Source organism: Neophocaena asiaeorientalis, unplaced genomic scaffold (assembly GCF_003031525.2).
Source record: "Neophocaena asiaeorientalis asiaeorientalis breed wild unplaced genomic scaffold, Neophocaena_asiaeorientalis_V1.1 scaffold192, whole genome shotgun sequence".
Classification (NCBI taxonomy): domain Eukaryota; kingdom Metazoa; phylum Chordata; class Mammalia; order Artiodactyla; family Phocoenidae; genus Neophocaena; species Neophocaena asiaeorientalis.
Window position 1 is genome coordinate 1,938,179 of NW_020185326.1, and position 21,997 is coordinate 1,960,175.

General features: G+C 39.2%; 1 protein-coding gene and 1 pseudogene across 3 annotated transcripts in view; both read right to left on the reverse strand.

Annotated features, from left to right (window-relative positions):
• PLPPR1 (phospholipid phosphatase related 1) overlaps nucleotides 1-21,997 on the reverse strand; it is a 350,894-nt gene that overhangs the window by 187,591 nt on the left and 141,306 nt on the right. The gene's annotated exons all lie outside the window — the stretch shown is intronic.
• Nucleotides 10,690-10,808, reverse strand: LOC112392679 (uncharacterized; annotated as a pseudogene).

The following is a 21,997-nucleotide window of genomic DNA, read 5'->3' on the forward strand; positions in this document are numbered from 1 at the left end:
TTCTCTAAGCTTTTGTCTTCTGGAATTTGCTCTCTCCCAAAATTCAACTGACCTTCCTGAAAAGGAAGGTTATACATATATTACAAATCTCCAATTTAACAGCCAATTAAGATTTTATTTTATTCTATATGTTTTTGTGGGTGGGGTAAGGTGTATAAAAGGTACAAAAAATGTTACTTAGCCATAATAACTTAACCAGAGGCAGGAATTCTCTGTGTGTGTGTGTGTGTGTGTGTGTATGTGTGTGTGTGTACACAAAAGTATACGAACATTCAGATTTTACTTATAGGGCACACTTCAGTCATTTCATAAACAGATGAGATCTCTCTAAACAGAAAACAATCCTAGTGATCAGGCATTTCCTCTACAGGGGGAATTTCTATAATAAAGGAATTCTGGTGTCCAGTGGGGTTTTTAGACATATGTTACACTGAATATACCAGCCTTAGGTTGAAATGAATACATTAAATACATTTTTAATCATCACCTATGTTAAAAATAATAGTAAAGCCCTATAAAGCTGACTGGATCACCCGATTGCAGGCATTAAGAAGCACATTCATTTAATGTAAAGGTGATTAATAATAAATCATTTTTCTTCATTCCTTACATGAATTTACATCAGAGAATGGTCTGTTTGCACAGTTGAATGAATGCATTAACCCTTATAAAAGGAGTAGGTTCTGGCAAAATACTCCATAAAAAGCTTTTTGAGATGGCATGGCAGGAGCAGAGGTGAGCTGGAAGTGTGCTTATCATCATTTTCCCAATTGTATTTGAAATAAAATTTAAAGCTTCAAAAAGGCATTTTAAAAACTCAGGGTTTTTGTTTTTCTTTTTGGAGTATAGTTGCTTTACAATATAATAGTGTACAAACTAATATTGTGTTAGTTTATAACTGTACAGCAAAGTGAATCATCTATACGTATACATATATCCGCTCTTTTTTGGATTTCCTTCTCATTTAGGTCACCACAGAGCACTGAGTCGAGTTGCCTGCACTATACAGTAGGTTCTCAATAGATAACAAATGAAAACTCAGGGTTTTAAGGATACATTCTGGTTTCTCAAACCAAAATGGTGCCTTGCAAAATAAACAAGTCTTTAATATAGGTTCATTGCTAGTCTCTACTCCTTAGCAGGAAAAGCTGATTACTGAATTTATATAATTCATGTATGATGTTCAGTTTACTCATCAGTAAAACGGGGATAAAACGAATAGTGCCCACCAATTGCAACAGGATTATTTGAAGGGCAAAGAAAACAATGCATATAAACAGCTTTTAGCAGAGTTCCTAGCCCAAACTAAGCTCTCAGTAAATGAGAGCTTCAATGAGGATGATTCTGTTTCTCTTTTTAAAATGCTACTTGGAAATACAGACCCACAGATACATGGAAATCTGAGCCTGCACTGAAAAGCTATACAAAAGAATGGCCTTTCCATAAAACAGGCATTTGGACTAGTTATCCATAGGAAAAATTAAATTAAATTTGTCCCATCTCATATCATACACCATAATTAATTCCAAGTAGATTTAAGACTTAAATGCAAAAGGCAAAATTCTACAGCTTTTAGAGGACAATACAGGAGAATATTTTATGAGCCAAGGCAGTATATGTTTTCTTAAATATGACACAAATGGGTTGACAATTAAAAGAAATAGTTAACTTGGATCACACGGAGGGGAAAAAAAAACTTCTTCCAACATAAAAATTTTTTTTAAATGCACTGAAACTCAAACCACAAGTTGAGAGAAGATATTTGCCACACACATAACTAACAAGTCATTAGTGCCCCCAATATATAAAGAATACCAACAAATCAATAAGAAAAAGACAATCAAGTAGAAAAATAGGCAGAAGATGTGACTAGGTACTTCAGAGTAGGGAATCCAAATAGTGGATAAATGTATTAAATAATAATTACACTCTTTGTAATCAGGAAAATATAAATTGAAACCATAATACAGTACCATTCATAACCACCAGATTAGCAAATATTTAAAAGCTGAACAATATCAATTGTTGGCTAGGATATGTAGGAATTAGAAAATTCACATGCTCCTAGTGGTATTTCAGTTTATTTTACCCATTGAAGAAAATAATTAGACATAACCTAGTAAAACTAAAGATGTGAATTATTTATAACTCAAAATTTTCCCTTAAATTCTTGCACTTTCACACAAGGACACAAGTAAAAGAATGTTCATAGGACTACTGTGTGTAATAACAATAACAAAAAAGAAAACAAAGCCATGAAATACTTAATAGTATGAAGATGGGTGAATTTTGGCCATACAGAGCAATATGAAATATAATTAAATTACAGGAATATTACAGTAAGAAGAAATAAAATCCAAGAATATGTACAATATAATTTCATTAATGTCAAGTTAAAAAATAGGCAAAATTAACTTATTGGACTTCACTGACATTATTAACTGTTTTCTAAAGAGAAGGACAAACAGTAGTGTAGAACCTGGCAGCATTCTAATGTTATCACTGATGATGTCCAGAGCAGCTACAAGATGTTTATCTGTTTAGGCCTTCACAGTTTCTGTACTGTCCCTTACAGTTTATAAAGCACCTTCACATTAAGTTTCCCTTAATATTGTAACCTTTGCAACATAACCTCTTTTCATAAGAGTAAAAAGGGGCTCAGAAAGGCTACATGAATTCCTCAGGTTCACACAGACATCTGAAGAGCAGAGTATGACTTTAGCCCACAGCCTTTTCTTCTGACTCTAAAGTCACTCTTCCACGCTGCCTGAAAGTTAGTTTGACCAGAGGATTCTGCAATCCACAAACAGGAGATGAAGCCCATAAATGCAATTGTAGCCCCAGTTCATTCCCAACACCACGGGCTCTGGAGACTAGCTAGTTCTAGTCTGAGCTACATAAATGGATCTAATCTAAAGTGGATAGAAGTGAAGGCTGCACTACAATCCAGAGATGCCTTAGGAAGAAACTTCAGACCAAAGCAGGCTGGGAACATTTGAGGTAAGCAAGAGGGTTAGGAGAGCAGTATTCCCAGGGAAATGTTTATTCTCTTTCCATAGGTTAAAAAAGCAAAAATGCAAATCGTTACAACAATTTACCCCTCCAGCCGGCAGGCAAATGCCCAATTGCTCTCTGGGATGTTTTGAGCCTGCCCTCCAGTTTTTAGGACCTCTTGGAGTTAGGAAGGATCTTGGGACTTCCAAAGTAAATATGTGTAGCTTAATTATTTAGAGTTAATTTATGGCATGGGATGGTATATAAAAAATGTTCAGGGGAACTGCATTGCAATGAATTGGCTTTTATTTTCCGTAAACAAAAATCTACTTTGTTTGTATCATCTTGATCCATAGGGTGACCAAATTTCCCAGTGTGTCTGGGAAGTTCTGGTCTATGCCTGATATCCTGGCATAACTACAAATGGTGCCCGCCTTCAGGAACAAAGAGTCCCAAGTTGGACAATAAATTATCAAATCGCACTACTTATCCAAGACTGTCATTTATGCATGTGTTTATTTCATTCAACAAGCATCTATCAAGCACTTCCTCTGTGCCAGATTCTATGGTATAGGTCAGGAATACAAAACGGAATAAGCCTTTGCAAGATGTTTACAATCTAAGCCAACCCATGGTTCGTGGATGGATCAACTGGTTGATTTAATCATCCATTCATTGATGCAATAAGTCTCCCTCAACAAATATTTATTATCTCCATCTAAAACCTGGAAATACAATGGTATACAGATAAAAGTGGTTCCTACCCTCATCAAGTTTATAAGCTTATAGTCTATGGAAAAGATAGGATAACTAGAAATGTGATAAGTGGGAAAGAGTGGTATTCTATAAACAGCATTAAAGAGGTGATGGCAGAATTCTCTTTGGGAGGAATAATGCTCTTGTATTTGGAAATATTCTTTTAAGGGCTTCTAGCCTGGTTTTAAAGGAAGAAGTTTAAAAAAGAGGAGCTAATCTTCTCTTTAGTGTACCAGTGTATGTGGGTTTGTGAATTTATTCTATTAATATATTTAACAAATAGTTTTTGAGCATCAGTTTATGGGTATAAAGTGGTGAAGAATGCAGAAAAAATCTTTGCCCTTAAGGACCTTACAGTCTTGTGTAAGGGTTTGTTGGAACTACCCAGTTCATTAATATCTAAAGGGTCTATAGATTTATTCTTTCATTCATCCACTTATTCTGTTTACTCAACAAGGTGGCCATATATCAGGTAAAGTATCCAATAAGAAATTTGAGGAAGAGTTGTGTCTGATGCCCAACTATTAGTTTTTCCTTTTTGTCCCTTCTTAAATTACCTCAAGCTATCCTCAGGTCCTTACTAAGCATGTCAACCATTCTCCAAAGCTGGTTCTGGAGCTTCATGCAGCTGGACCCAGAGGTGACATATGACAACAAAAACTCAGAAGCATTTATAGCAAACACTCAGATGTTTTCAGAAGGGGACTAGATTTCCTTTATGAAGTATTTAGTATTGAGATACTAAATAAAAGAGTGATCTCATAGGTCTGGAAAAGCTAAGAACATTCAAATTATATTTTGATGGGGGAAATATATAATGTTACATAAGTAATCACTAGAGCATTAACCCAGTCTAAATGCACACACATTTTGCTTGAGAGAGTTCCTAACATTGATAAGTCCTCAAAGGGGTTCATGACTGCCACTACCATCTCTTACCACACAAGAAAAGTCAAGAACCACCAGTAAAGAATGAAAGAAACATAAACTAATTATAATACAAAGCAATAAGTATTATAATAAAGGAATGCACGAAATGGCTGCAGCAAGCTAAGCAAAACACAAGCAGCAATGGGTAAAAGAATGTACATTTCTTAAGGTTTAATTTACTTGCATATGCTTTTGTGTAAACACAAGTACTGTGCAGTGGCTCAAAGAGTGGGTCTGGGAATCAGGCAGACCTGTGTTCAAATCCTACTCCACCACTATCTAGCTCTGTGACTGGGTGAATAACTTTGCATCACTAACCTCAGTTCTCTCAACTACAGAATGGGGGAAATAATTGTCCTAATTGTGGGCTCTAACAGTATCCAAGGAGTCTTAAGAATGGGGTCTTACGTAGAGAATGGACTTGAGGACACGGGGGCAGGGGAAGGGTAAGCTGGGACAAAGTGAGAGAGTGGCATGGACACATATACACTACCAAATGTAAAATAGATAGAGAGTGGGAAGCAGCCGCATGGCACAGGGCGATCAGCTCGGTGCTTTGTGACCACCTCTGTGACCACCTAAGAACTAGGGTGGGATAGGAAGGGTGGGAGGGAGGGGCAAGAGGGAGGGGATATGGGGATATATGTATACATATAGCTGATTCACTTTGTTATACAGCAGAAACTAACGGAACATTGTAAAGCAATTATACTCCAATAAAGATGTAAAAAAAAAGAATGGGGTCCTAACTGTGAGGATTAAATGATAAAGAACTTGGAAAAGCACCGGGATTCAAAATGCTCAATAAATGTGAACTGTGATCAAAACTAAACACAGACACACAGACACACACACACACACACACACACACACACAGAACAAAGAGTAAATTATCTCTGACAAACTGTCTTTAAGTCTATCCCATATATTATCAGACTATAGTTCCTTAAAATTTCCTAAATGCTAGCATATAAAAAAGTGTGTTCTAAAATACATTTACATAATAATTATAGTGTTTTCAGGGTTTGAGAGCAATGAGGTTGTATTTCAAGCAGGTAAACAGGGCAAAGTGTGAGGAATTAGGGTGGAGGACATATACAGAGGCAAGCAACTCAAATAATACCTTGAAATGAAATTCTAGGTTTTTTTACAAATAAAAATAAAATGAGCAGAAGGCAAAACCCAACTCTTACTTCTTTCCTGGGTGCAGCCTTTAATCTACTTGGTCACTTTAGCCTCCCTTTTCATGGAGGTGAGGATGGTTTTGCATTGCAAAATAGACACTGTCACCACAAAGGTGAGATCTCATCTTCTCAATTTCCCTGCGTCACAGACTTTGAGTCAGACTTCTTTATCTTTCCACCTTGCTGGGTCCTAAATTTAGTCGGGGATCCATGTTAATAACCCACTTTTGTCCATCTCACATTTTTCTAGATAATGTACATACGAAAAAATGCCAACCATGTGACTCTCATAAAGGAAGTAATGAGACACTCTGACCAGGTGCGATAAAAGGAAGAGGAATACAACACAATACTAGCAAACAGAATCCAACAGCACATTAAAAGGATCATACATGATCAAGTGGGACTTATCCCAGGAATGCAAGGGTTCTTCAATATACGCAAATCAATCAATGTGATACACAATATTAACAAACTGAAGAATAAAAACCATATGATCATCTCAATAGATGCAGAAAAAGCTTTCAACAAAATTCAACACCGATTTATGATAAAAAACCTCCAGAAAGTAGGCATAGAGGGGACCTACCTCAACATAATAAAGACCATATATGACAAAGCCACAGCCAACATCATTCTTAATGGTGAAAAACTGAAACCATTTCCTCTAAAATCAGGAACAAGACAAGGATGACTATTCTCACCACTATTATTCAACATAGTTTTGGAATTTTTAGCCACAGAAATCAGAGAAGAAAAAGTAATAAAAGGAATCCAAATCGGAAAAGAAGAAGTAAAGTTGTCACTGTTTGCAGATGACATGATACTATACACAGAGAATCCTAAAGATGCTACCAGAAAACTACTAGAGCTAATCAATGAATTTGGTAAAATAGCAGGATACAAAATTAATGCACAGACATCTCTTGCATTCCTATACACTAATGATGAAAATCCTGAAAGAGAAATTGAGGAAACACTCCCATTTACCACTGCAACAAAAAGAATAAAACACCTAGGAATAAACCTACCTAAGGAGACAAAAGACCTGTACTCAAAAAACTATAAGATACTGATGAAAGAAATTAAAGATGATACAAACAGATGGAGAGATATACCATGTTCTTGGATTGCAAGAATCAACATTGTGAAAATGACTCTACTACCCAAAGCAATCTACAGATTCAATGCAATCCCTATCAAAATACCAATGGCATTTTTCACAGAAGTAGAACAAAAAATTTCACAATTTGTATGGAAACACTAAAAACTCCAAATAGCCAAAGCAACCTTGAGAAAGAAAAACAGAGCTGGAGGAATAAAGCTCCTGGACTTTAGAATGTACTGCAAAGCTACAGTAATCAAGACTGTATGGTACTGGCACAAAAACAGAAATATAGATCAATGGAACAGGATAGAAAGCCCAGAGATAAACCCATGCACATATGGTTACCTTATCATTGATAAAGGAGGCAAGAATATACAATGGAGAAAAGACAGCCTGTTCAATAAGTGGTGCTGGGAAAACTGGACAGCTACATGGAAAAGAATGAAATTAGAACACTTCCTAACACCATACACTAAAATAATTCAAAATGGATTAAAGACCTAAATGTAAGACTGGACACTATAAAACTCTTAGAGGAAAACATAGAACACTCTTTGACATAAATCACAGCAAGATCCTTTTTGACCCACATCCTAGAGAAATGGAAATAAAAACAAATAAATGGGACCTAATGAAACTTAGAAGCTTTTGCACAGCAAAAGAAACCATACACAAGATGAAAAGACAACCCTCAGAATGGGAGAAAACATTTGCAAATGAAGCAACTGACAGAGGATTAATCTTCAAAATTTACAAGCAGCTCGTGCAGCTTAATATCAAGAAAACAAACAACCCAATCCAAAAATGGGCAGAAGACCTAAATAGACATTTCTCCAAAGAAGATATACAGATTGCCAACAAACACAGGAAAGGATGCTCAACATCACTAATTATTAGAGAAATGCAAGTCAAAACTACAATGAGGTACCACCTCACACCGGTCAGAATGGCCATCATCAAAAAATCTAGAAACAATAAATGCTGGAGAGGGTGTGGAGAAAAGGGAACCCTTGCACTGTTGGTGGGAATGTAAATTGATACAGCCACTATGGAGAACAGTATGGAGGTTCCTTAAAAAACTAAAACTAGAACTACCATATGACCCAGCAATCCCACTACTGGGCATACACCCTGAGAAAACCATAATTCAAAGAGTCATGTACCACAATGTTCACTGCAGCACTATTTACAATAGCCAGGACATGGAAGCAACCTAGATGTCCATCCACAGATGAATGGATAAAGAAAATGTGGCACATATACACAATGGAATATTACTCAGCCATAAAAAGAAACGAAATTGAGTTATTTGTAGTGAGGTGGATGGACCTAGAGTCTGTCATACAGAGTGAAGTAAGTCAGAAAGAGAAAAATAAAAACACACATATATGGAATCTAATTTTAAAAAATGGTTCTGATGAACCTAGGGGCAGGACAGGAATAAAGATGCAGATGTAGAGAATGGACTTGAGGACACGGCGAGGGGGAAGGGTTAACTGGGACGAAGTGAGAGAGTGGCATGGACTTATATACACTACCAAATGTAAAATAGATAGCTAGTGGGAAGCAGCTGCATAGTACAGGGAGATCAGCTCGGTGCTTTGTGACCACCTAGAGGGGTGGGATAGGGAGAGTGGGAGGGAGACACAAGAGGGTGGGGATATGGGGATATATGTATACATACCGCTGATTCACTTTGTTATACAGCAGAAACTAACACAACAATGTAAAGCAATTATACTCCAATAAAGATGTAAAAAAAAAAAAAGGAAGAGGAATAATCAGCCACCACATTTTCCCCAAGCCCATGACTCCTTCTTATTTTACTGCTATATTTTGAGAAACAAATAATCACCCGTCCCAGTGAACACATCAAGGAAACAATTTATTACGGGTCATTAGTGGAAGATGCTCTTTGGATTCAGTGTAGCACAGGATCCTCAGATCCCTGATGGGGAGAGGAGGAGGGGCACTGTCTGGCGAGCCATATTTTTTTTTTTTTAGTGTATTTGCATTTTATGTTAGTTTTTTTTCCATCGGAATTATTTTTTCTTGACTGTGTAATATATGTCAGAAATCAGAAACCAAATCCTTCTTCCTAGTCAATATTTAGGTCATAAATGTCTACTGAGTGTCTCACCCCAGGATCACAGACAAAAAGAGAAACAAGCACAAAGAGTGTTGGGCTGGAAAAGACTTCAGGGATGATCTAATTTAACTTCCTCCATCATCATGAATTCGTGGCTTTTGTTGCTGCTGTTGATGGGTTTGTTTGTTTGAACACTTACTCTGTACCAGGCATTGTGCTAAGCAGTTTATGTGGCTTGTCTCTTTAAATACTCACACAAAAACAACCCACTACTGTTTGACTTATTTTATAGGAAATTGAGGCTTAGAGGGATTAAGTAATTTACCCAGGGTCAAAGAACTGGGAAATGAATGCCTTCAGGATTTTAATCCAGGACTGAGCAACTCCAGAACTTGCCCTTGTTAACAAGAGTTCCAAGGACAGTCTTTAAACTCTTGTTCACAGGCAAAACAGAAACTACCAAGCTCTTGTTCTCTCACAGTCAAGATTGCCTTATCATTTTTCATATTTTAAAACTGAGGCCCAGGGACTCAAATTAATGAACCAAGGCCACAAAAGTACCTAGTAGCACAGCCAGGATGGAACGCAGGACTCCCTCTTGAACCGCCAACTCTCAATCCAGAATCATCTGCAAATCATTTAAATGAAATGGATTTCCCCCAACTTTTAAAGGAACTCAATGTTTCACGAGGTCACATGATTCTGCATGCCTCTACCTTTCTAACATTCCACCTAATTTCCTTTTACTTGAGTCTTCATTTGCCTACCCCTCAAATGTTGATGATCCTAGGTTTCCCCATCTTTGGCCTCTTTACTCTTTACTCTTCTCACCAACGTCTGGCCATTCCCATGAGTGTAGTTATCACTAACTAATCATTTCCAAGTTTCTGTCTTTGGCCTGGACTGTCCCCTGAGCTCCAGACCCAAGTGTATAACATCCCTTTCTGAATGTCGAAGAAGCACCTAAATTGACGGTATCTAATACTAAATATATGATTCTTTCCAATCCATTCTCCCATATTCCCTGTCTCTCCCATTCTTTCCACCTGAGACTCATGACCCACCAGGTCCACAAGTCCTGTGGACTTTTATCTCCTAAAATAGATCCTAATTTTGTGACCCACCAGGTCCACAAGTCCTGTGGACTCTTATCTCCTAAAATAAATCCTAATTTTGTCCCTTATTTTCCACTGCATTTTTTATAGCTTAAGACCTCATCATCTGTCATAAATATAACAGATGTTACAGTAGACTTCCTGCTCCATTCCCAATCTATCTTCCATTCACACTCCAGAGTGATATTTCTGAACATAAACCCATCACATTAATCCCCTGCCTAAAACCAATTCATTGATTTTGTATCATTTGCCGTGAGGAAAAAAACACCATATTCTATATCATGGCTCATAAGGATCTCCATGATCTGATCCATTGGGAACCCTCTAGCCTCAGCCCCTGCTCCCATATCATATTTTATTCTCAAAATCCCAAACCACTTTTAGTTCCCTAAACACACCAAGCTATTCTGTGTTATGCCTTTGCTTATGCTGTGCTCTCTTACAGAAAGACTTTCCCCACCTACCTCCTCCTGTCATTCTAGAGAATTCCTAATCAGCTTTAAAAAAAAAAGCTTACAGCACTGGGTATTCCCAGTTGGTCTCCTATCCAAATACTAGCCAAGCCCGACCCTGCTTAGCTTCTAAGATCAGATGAGAAGCAGCACATTCAGGGTAGTATAGCTATAGACCTAATCAGTGTTTAAAACAGACCTCACAGGTCATCTTCCACCTCCATTCTCCTCTAGTAGCTTCTGCTCCTAGTGTAGCTATTGCTTCTTGTGCATCTTTATTCCCTGGACACTCATTGCTGCATTTTCCAGGATGCATGGTAATTATTTGTACAGATGTCTGTCTAGTCATATAGACAATGAGTGCCTTCAGATGTAAAACACATACACACCGTCTAGATATATCTACTCAGATGGTACTCAAACTCCTTCAGATATTCCATGTGTCCTCATATTTATACATGCTTATTCAGATGTTTTTGCAAACATACTGAGGTTCACTTATGTTCCTCACACATCATTCCAATGTTACATGGGCTTGTATAGCTTTCACAGTGCTTGCTCAGGTGATACATATGTCCCTTAAATGCTACATGTGTTCACTTAGATCTGCCACGTGCCCATGTAGCTGTTTATCAGCTCACTGAAATGCCACACATAGGCATCACTCATACTTGAAACAGTAGTTCTCAAAATGTGGTTCCCAGACCAGCAGCACCAGGATCATCTGAACGCATATTCTTGGGCCCAACCCCAGACCTTCTGATTCAGAAACTCTGGGGAAGAGTTCCCAGCGACGTGTGCTTAACAAGTCCTGTAGGTGATTCTGGCACACGCTCAAGTTTGAGACCCACCAACTTAGATGTTACACATCCTCATTCATATGTTCTACTAACACAGGTGACACACACGTTCACTAAAATGTTACACATGTTAGTTGTTTTAAAAACAGATTCATTTAGATAGTAAATCGCTCAAATATTACACACTGATATTCAGATCATGCTTATTCAGAAAGTCACACCTGAGACATCACAGACCCTCATCAGACACTACACATGCTCACTGAGATGATACACATGTTTGCTGTGTTGTTAAAAATGCTCACCTAAATCTTACATAACTATTCATTTTGATCTTCCACACTCACGTGTTTATTTAGATGCCACCTACCCTTTTTCAGATAATATATCAATACATGTTCACTCAGACCTTACACATGTTCATACATGTTTCACAACGCACACAGATGTTTCACAAGCCCATCCTGATATTAAAGGTGCTTATCCAGATCACACGTGCTCACTTTCACGTCCATGGGACCATTCAGTTGTATGCTCACTCATTCAGAAACTGCCTTGCCCACCCCGTATGCACTGCTAACCAACCCCTGCTACAGATGAAGGGTTATATTCTGCTCTAGCCATTTCCCATCTTGAGGATGGTATCTTCTTTAGAAAGGTTCCCCTTGACTTGGTCTCCTATGGCACCTGCCCTTTCTCCTAATGCTGTTGCTGTGTCTCTCCCTTTGTAGACTCTCCTGGCTCATCAGCTTCCTCACAGTTTCTGTGATCTCAGGGTAGCTCAAGCTCAGCATTGTTTACACGGAATTCATACCTGTTCCCCACACTCAAATACCCTCACCTACTTGGGGAAAGTTGTTCCAGCAACTGTCAGCCTTTCACTGGGTTTGAATGTGCTTTTAACCACATCTTCTGTCACCTTTGGCAACCCCCAGTTATATACCTACAAGGCTTTCCAAGTTCAGAGAAGCTTTTGATTGGTTCCACTTCATAATTTTATCAGTGCCTTGGCCGCAATCAATAAGAGAGGCTTATGCAGTGACACTAGATCAACATCCGAAACAGGGAGTATTCATTGAGCACTTAGCATGAACTCAACCTCCTTTAGTGGCCCAGAAACACTTCTGTGCTTGTCCCAAGTGTTTCTTCCTCCAATTTACAGAGAAAAAGCTATTTTATGTTTGGAATCAGAATGTTAACTAATTTGAATCTTGGTTCTACCACTTACTGGCTATGTGATCTTGAGAAAGTCATTTAATGACTAAGTCCCTTGGAATAGTGACTAAGTCAGAAGTTTAGTCCCACTGATCGAGGCACCTGAGGAATAGAGGACGAGGGAATATTGAAGTTAGAAAACTGGGTACAAGGGGACAATTCTAGGATGGACAGTTTCAAGGTCTGAGAAAGGAATAGAGAGCTTGATAAACACGGATTATAGGGTCACTGTTCAGATACCACACTCTGAGTCAGATGAGCTGCAAAGCCACTGACAGCATGGCTTGGAACTTGTGGTCACTGCTTGGGCCAACTACCACTCATTGGGGAGGAGGACTGGGGCTTCTTGAAACTTCCTGCCTTAATAGCAGATTGTTTTTAGAACTGAGATAGACTGAAGCATGCAGGGATGTCACTAGTGAGCTGAGAAAAGTAGAAGCAAGGAAATGGGGGTCCAAATTGGTGACAGAAGGGCTGCTAGAGTGGGTTTCACATTTCTGTGACGTTTAAGTCATAAGGCAGTGCATATTAACCAAAAAGGCCACCAGGCTGTACACATTTACTCCTTAAATAGGCAACATGTATAGAGTGCTTAGAACAGTGCCTGATCCAGAATAAGGACCACATAAGTGTTTTCTAGTGTGATGGTATTTATGAATTAACTCAACAAATATATAGTATGCACCTGCTATGTTTCAGTTGTTAGGGATAGACAAAATAAAATCATAACCCCTTACCTCAAGAGAGAAATAATCTGTTAATAACCTAAGTTAAAGAAACATAAAAACAAAAGGAAGGAATGTCCAATTCTGCCTGGGTCTGGTGAGGCAGGGGTGTCGCAGGGAGCATCTCTGATGTGTTTGCATGGACTCTTGGGTAGTCAGCAAGAAGACGGAGAAAGTAGGGTATTCAGACAGTACACTAGCAAGTGCAAAGGTAATACATTCAAGGAAATGGAGGGAGCCAAAGGAACTATACAGAGAATGGGGAAAGGTCAGGCAACAGAGGAAGGTTAGAACCAAATCACAGATGGCCTTGAATGTCTTGATAAGAGATTAGACCTAAATCTGTAGGCAGTAGGGAGTTACTGAAGGTTTGTTGTTTTTTTTTTTTGCGGTACGCGGGCCTCTCGCTGTTCTGGCCTCTCCCGTTGCGGAGCACAGGCTCCGGACGCGCAGGCTCAGCGGCCATGGCTCACGGGCCCAGCCGCCCCGCGGCACGAACCCGTGTACCCTGCATCGGCAGGCGGACTCTCAACCACTGCGCCACCAGGGAAGCCCCTGAAGGTTTTTGAGCAGGAGAATGACTTGAGTTGATTTATGTTTTAGAAACGTCGCTCTTGCTACTGTGTAAACAATATCCGGAGGAAGGCACCGCAGGAAGAAGGAAGAATCTGCAATTCAGATGGAAGATGATGATGATCTGGATAAAGTAGCAAGAAGGATGGAGATGGGAGGACAAACACCACAGAGAGTTAAGAGGTAGAAAAAAAAATGACAAGATTTGATGATCACTTGAACAGGGGGTTGGAAAGAAAGGAAGTGTGTCCTTATCACACTTACGGAAAAACGGTAGTTTTAAGTAAAGTATCCCAGTGCAGCTGGGAACTGATCTGCGCTGATATCTGGCACTTGTTCAGGGCCACCCCCTCGGTAAAAGATCCAGGAACACGGACAATGATTCACAGATTCCAATCATTCATGCACTCTAGAGCCTTGACTGCTTCTTCTGGGATGCTAAAGCAGCATAGCTGGCCTAATGAAAAGAGATAGTCACAATACCCATTTCAGTTAGCCAGGAAGATGGGAGCACCCACCACAGCAATGCACTTACATGTCAGATGAGTCGATGAATGGAAATTCTAAAGTTAAAGCAGAAGGACCCAGGATCAAATATAAAATTGATCAGTGACTACGGTATATTTTCTGAATGTATCCAAACAGACAAGAAACTAATTACATGACTTCTGGGTGGACAGAAGCTTGACATTCTGAAATTTCAAAGCTCTATTATAGCTGCCATTACCAAAATATTCAGTTTAAAATGTCAGGGCTGCATATGAAGTGGGCACTCAATTGAGTGAATAAATGAATGAATGGATTTCTCTGACATATTAAATCTAGCTTTCAAGATTTCCTGGTGATTACATTATCAGTCACATTTTCCACATGGCTTTGGTGACAGCATATTAATAACTGAGAGTGTTAATTAATGGATCAGTATTAACTTGAAGGGAACTTTTAGTAGGATTCCCAGGTTTCTGTACATAGCTCAATCCTGTTCAACATTTTCAACCACAGTTTGGATGAAAGCACAACTGTCACTCTTATCAAAATAACCCACAGCTGGGGATGTCCCTCTCTCCTTCCTTCCCTGTCCACTGTGATGATAAGGGTAGGTTTGATCTTTAAGAGAAAAATGAGAACTAGAGATCACCTAGTTGCTTTATATTACTTGAGAAATGAAGTAGGGAAAGGGAGGAGGGAAGGGAAGTGCAGAGGGAAACAAAAGGACAAGGGGAAGAGGAAACAGGAGAAAGGAAGGAAAGAAAGAAAATAGAAAAGGAGAGGAGGGAATGGGGAGGAAGGGAAGAGGAAAGGAAAAATGGGAAGAAGGAAGTAAGGGTGGGAGAAGGAAGGAGATAGGGAAAGACGTAAGAGAAGAGCCACCAAACACAAAGAGAATGGCAATGGTTGAAAGGAATGGAACCTAGACAAGAGTCTTGGGCAACAGAAGAGAGTCCCTAATACCTGCCTTTAAAAATATGAAGGGAGTCACGTAGAAGAGAGAATAACTTTATCATATATTGCTGCAGAGGGCTGAAATGGGATGAATGGGAGGAATTTAAGAAGATGGTTGTTGGTTTGGTAAGTGGAGAGTTTTCAAACAGTCAGAACTGTTGAAAACTATAACAAATTGAAATGTCATGAGCTGCCAGCAACTGAAAAAGTTCATAAGTTATCAGCCCAAGCCTCAGGCTGGGTGAATGAACTTCTGCCTGGTATGGAGATTGGTCCAGACAATCTCACGAGTCTTATATAGCTATTCTAATGTAGACAAAGAAACACTTCTGTGCTCATGTGTTTATGATAAGTTGCCCTAGCTAGCACAGTGAAGAGTAGGGAAAAGGAGTAAGGGAGAGAAAAAGGGAGAAACTCAGAGGATAAAAGGATTCATTCATTGCTTTTTCTTTATCCAACAAATATTTATTGGTGGCTGAATGGGAATAAAATGATAAGTCAAAACAGATAGTTTCTGTTCTTATGGAACCTAGTCTGTTAGTGAGATGAACATTAATTAAATATCCCCTCTAATGAATGCATAAATACTGAGATAATGGCTCTAACATAAATGTTTTTGAAGAATATATAACAAGAGAGCTTGACTGGGAAAGGGGATGGGGTATGTCTTAGCTCAGACTGGTGTAAACCATAACAAAATACCATAGACTGTGGGGCTTAATACCATAGACAACAGACATTTTTTTCTCACAGTTCTGGAGGCTGGGAGACCAAGATCAAAGTACCAGCCAATTCAGTGTCTGATGAAGACCCTCTTCCTGGGTGCAGATGGCTGCCTTCTCACTGTGTCTTCATATGAAGAGAGAAAGACAGCTCTAGTCTCTTCCTCTTCTCATAAGGACACTAATCCCATCATGGGGCCCACGCTTATGACCTCATCAAAACCTAACTACCGCCCAAAGGCCTGATCTCCACAGTTTAATGTTTCAACATATGAATGGGGAGGCTGCACAAACATTTAGTCTATAAAAGGGGGACAGTCAAGAAAAATTTCCCTGAAGAAGTGATCCCTGGGCTGAGATCTGCAGGAGAGGTATGGGCACAGGAATTCATTCCAGGGAGAAGGTACAACATAGGCAATGTTCCTACAGCATGATGGAGCAGGGGCCCTTGGCAGCACTGAGAGGCCAGTGTGCATGGATCACAGAAAGGAAGAGTGCGAGACAGGCAGGATGAATTTCAAGAAGTAGGCAGGGCTGAACCACGCAAGGCCACTTTATTTGATAAAGGACCATACTGATTTTTTTCTCTAACTCAACAAATTTATATTGAGAATTTAATATATGTCAGGCACCAGCTAGGCACTAAAAATACACCAGGGATGATAAGCAAGACAGATATGATGCTTACAATGCAAAAATAATAAGTGCTGATATAGGGAAGTAGGGACACATAACTTCCGGAGGATGGGGGATAGCAAAAGACTTCCTAAAGGAAGGGATATTTTAAGTGAGTCCTGAAAGAGAAATAAAGTAGACTTTAGCAAAGTGAAAACTGAAACAACTTATTGCAGTTTTAAGGAGCAGGTATGCAGGCCTGGAGGTAAGAGAGAGTACCTTGCGTTGGAAGAAGATGACAGAAGTTCAGAAGTAGCTAAAATAAAAGGTACAAGGAGATACTAGCAAGAGATGGAGGTGAGGTTGTAAGCAAGGGATATATCGTGAAGGGACCCATACTCCATGTTAAGAAGTATAGCCCACATCCTAAGGGAAAGGGTCGTGTAGAATGGATTGGGAAAGAGAAAGCCAAACACTGGGAGGCCAATTAGGAAACTATTAGCATAATTGAGGTGACAGTTGATGAGATCTGAATTATTTTGGAGACAAATGAGGAAAAGGGAACTGGATGGGACTGAGACATATTTAGGAGGCAGAAGTTATTAGACCTAGTGTTTGATTAGCTAAGTAAGGTGTGGTAGGCAGTATCACAGCCCCCCAAAGATGTCCCTGGAACCTAAGAATATGTTAGGCTATATGGCAAAGGGGAATTGAGGTTGCAGATAGAATGAGGCGGCTAATCAGATGACCTTAAACCTGGAGATTATCCTAGATTATCCTGGTAGGTCCAGTGGAATCACAAGGGTCCTTAAAGTGGAAGAGGGGGCAGAAGAAAGAGAACCAGAGATGGCAGTGTGAGGACTGACCTTGCTGGCTTTGAAGATGGAGGAAGGAGGCCACGAGCCAAAAAATAGTGGTAGCCTCTAGACGCTGGAAAAAGCAAGGAAATAGATTCTCCCACAGAGCCTTCAGAAGAAATGCTGGCCTGCCAACATCTTGATTTTAGCCCAGTGAGAGTCATTTTGGTCTTCTGACCTCCAGAACTGTAAGATACTAAATTTGTATGATTTAAGCACTAAATTTGTGGTAATTTATTATAGCAGCAATATGAAACTAACACAGTGACAGAGAGGAAAGATCCAGGATGATGCCAAGATTCTGTCTTTGACAACGTTGTGGAATGGTGCTTCCACTAGGGAATATAGGAAGGGGAGGAAGAGGTTAAGGAGATAAATGTTGATTCACTTTTGAACACACTGATTGTGGGGTTTCTGCAATACTGGTGCCAGGTAAATGTGTCAGTCTGGAGAATCAAAAAAGAGTTCTAGATTAGAGATACAGATTTTAGAGTCATTAACATATATGGTAACTTACCTGCCAAGTACAGGTGATCATCTAGGGAGAGAGAGCAAACTTTTTTTAAAAAAGGAAGAGGAAGAAGAAATGGACCTGTACGTAGAAAATTATAAGACACTGATGAAAGAAATTAAAGATGACACAAATAGACGGAGAGATATACCATGTTCTTGGATTGGAAGAATCAATGTTGTGAAAATGACTATACTACCCAAAGCAATCTACAGATTCAATGCAATCCCTATCAAACTACCAATGGCATTTTTCACGGAACTAGAACAAAAATTTCACAATTTGTATGGAAACACAAAAGACCCCGAATAGCCAAAGCAATCTTGAGAAAGAAAAACGGAGCTGGAGGAATCAGGCTCCCTGACTTCAGACTATACTACAAAGCTACAGTAATCAAGACAGTATGGTACTGGCACAAAAACAGAAAGATAGATCAATGGAACAGGATAGAAAGCCCAGAGACCCAGAGATAAACCCACGCACATATGGTCACCTTATCTTTGATAAAGGAGGCAAGAATATACAAAAACCGGAGAGGCCACGACACTGAGAGGCCCGGGTACCGCAAAAAAAAAAAAAAAAAAAAAGGACAAAGAATCTAAATAGATATCTTTACAAAGAAGATATATAAATGGCCAATAAGCAAATAAAAAGACGCTCAATGTTATTAGCCATGAGGGAAATACAAATAAAAACCACAATGTGATACATCTTAATAAACATTAGGATGTCTACAGTCAAAAAACATTTAATAGAACAAGTGTTGGTGAGGATACAGCAAAATTGGAACCTTTATACTTTGCCACTGGGAATGTAATATGGTGTGGCTACTTTGTATAACAGTTTGGCATTTCCCCAAAATGTTAAATATAAAGTTTCCACATGATCCAACAATTCCATTCTTAGGTATATATGCAAGAGAAATGAAAACATACATCTACACAAAAAGTTGTACATGAATGTTCACAGCACTGTTATTCATAAAATAGCCAAAAAGTGGAAACAATTCAAATGTCCATCAGCTGATGAATGGAAAAATAAAACGTGGTATATCCCTACAATGGGCTATTATTTGGCAATAAAGACACAAATTATTCATATATCTACAACATAGATGGTCCTTGAAAACACTATGCCAAGTGGAAGAAGCCAATCACAAAAGGCACATATTATATGAATCCATTTATGTGCAATGTCCAGAACAGGCAAATCTAATGAGACAGAAATCAGATTAGTGGTTTCCTAGGGCTGGGATTGAGACCGTTGAGAGAGAAATGAGGAGTAACTGCTAATGGGGACAGGATTTCTTTTGGGGTTGGAGATAATGTTCTCTAATATATTGTCATTGTGGCTGTACAACTGTGAATACACTAGAAGCCATTGAATCACATACCTTAAATGGTGAATTGTTTAGCACATGAATTATATCTCATTAAAGCTGTTTTGTTTGTTTGTTTTTTTGAACAGAGCTGGCAATAGAAAGCATGGAAGACGTTCACAGAATATGTTCAGGATATGTTATATGTTCCCTGATACTAAGAAGGTAGCAATACACTTAGAGTTCAGATCCAGATGAAGATGAAGCCAGTATAGCCAACCTGGTCCACCTCCAATGAGAGAAGAGGACCCCTAAGAAGCCAGGGTAAGTTCTGAGACAATCTAAAGAAGTGAGTCCACTTTACAGACTGCCCCAGTACTTCCAGCTTCACCTCCTCCTTTTGAAAACTAGTCCCAGCTTCCCCTCCTTTAAGAGCCCTGTCTTTGACCTACTGAGAAATACCAGAATCCATTTTCCAACAGCTTTCAGGTAAAAGCTCATTAATTATGGCTTCGGCTTCAGTTCCAAATAGGAACTGAATTTTTTTTCTTATCAAATTTTTTCCCCCAATTCCCTTAGTATCCTTTTGTCTTCTAATTTTGACTCCAGCTGTTGGGTTTAGAGTACCCGTGTCTCTATGTTTAGGCTTATGAGTATAGATGGCCCCCGCTGGCTGTGTGCTCTCTGGATGGATTGCAATACTCTCATCTTTGACTTTCTACCTCCTTCGTCTCCCTTACTGGGTTCACAGGCAGCCCTGTGAATTAATCAAGTCACTTTTAGTTACAAGTGGCAGAAACCCCTTAAACTAGGTCTGGCTTAAAGAGAGAGAGAAATATCTTAGAAGGATATTCTAGAGTATCATTTTCTATTACTGAATAAATCATTGAACAAATCACAGAAAAGGTACCACTGGGCCTTTGGGTAACTGGAACTGGGGATATGAATGCCATCTGGACTTTCCATTACCTCATCTCTTGTCTCTGCTTCTCTCTGCAAGCCTACTCCATTCTCACTACAGTGGCATCCTTCAAAGCAGAGCATGGCCGTCAGTAGTTCCTCAGCCTCCATATCAAAATTTCCATATCACAGAGGTAAAGGTCCTATGTTTTAATTTTAATATGAAAAATCACAGAGAAAATATGATATTGGTCAATAAATTAGAATATAGCTAGTCCATGAGTTGCAAAATAATGCCAGACTTAATCCAGCCCAGAGAGGGGTTCTGGTCATACAGCAGGAATTTTTGTTGTTAATGCCATTTAATTGGAACATCTCCAGTTGGCCTCAGTCCTTGTCATACTCATTGGTGTCATGCTGCATGGCTGCCCCTGAAAGAATTTGAGTTTGTAGCCCAGTTTGGGCTGAACTTCTTAAGGACAAACGTTGTGCCCTTTTCATTTCCCTATGCTCAGTCCAAAGCCCAAACCCTGCACACAGTATCCCAAAGAAATCCTCAAATCAAAAATTGAGTTGAATTGTATAGAGGAGCATTGCTCCAATGGAGCATCGCAAAGTGAACTGCCATCTTTTGCATCAGGAAAAAATGACTCCCTCAGGGAGATAATCAAGATGGCAGAGTAAGAAAATGTATAGCTCACGTTCTCCCGTGAACACATCAAAAATACATCTACATGTGGAACAATTCTCACTGAAAACTAACTGGACCATATGGAAGCAACCCAAGGATCCAACAACAGACAAATGCCCAAAGAAGATGTGGTATACGTATCAATGGAACATTACTTGGCCATAGAAAAGAACGAAATTCTGCCATATGCAGCAAGGTGGATGGACCTAGAGAATATTTTGCTTAGTGAAATAAGTCAGACAGAAAAAGATAAGTGCCATATGATATCACTTATATGTGGAATCTAAAAAATAAAACAAATGAATGTAGATAGCAAAAAAGAAACAGACTCACAGATATAGGAAACAAACTAGCGGTTACCAGTGGGGAGAGGGAAGGGGGGAGGGGGAGATGGGGTATGGGATTAAGAGATACAAACTACTATGTATAAGTTAGATAAGCAACAAGGATATATTGGACAGCACAGGGAATTATAGGCACCATGTTGTAATAACTTTTAATGGCGTATAACCTGTAAAAACACTGAATCACCACGCTGTACACCTGAAACTAATATAATGTTGTAAATCAACTATATTTCAATTTAAGAAAATGACTCCTGTGAAGCTCTGATTTTCCACATTTTTCTTTATTAACAGAAGTCAGACACTTTATTTTCTTCCCTGTAAACCTGGTATGATAATAATACCAACCTCATAGAGCATTGTGTTGATTAAAGAAAATAAAGTAAGTAGAATGTTTGGTTCTGGGCCTGCACAGGGTAGCATTTAATAAAATAAGTCATTAACACTGTCCTTATTTTCATCATCGTCATCATTACAGCCATTCCGCTTTCACTGTTTCACTGCCCCATCCACGTGGATCAAGTGACATATGACAACGTTTTCATCCTTCTCTCCCATGGTAGGAATTGTCACTGTGTTCTCTACGGCACACAGCATCCCAACCCACCCAGATCCCAAAATTTAGGAAAGAGAAGAGGCCCTAGTAAGTCCC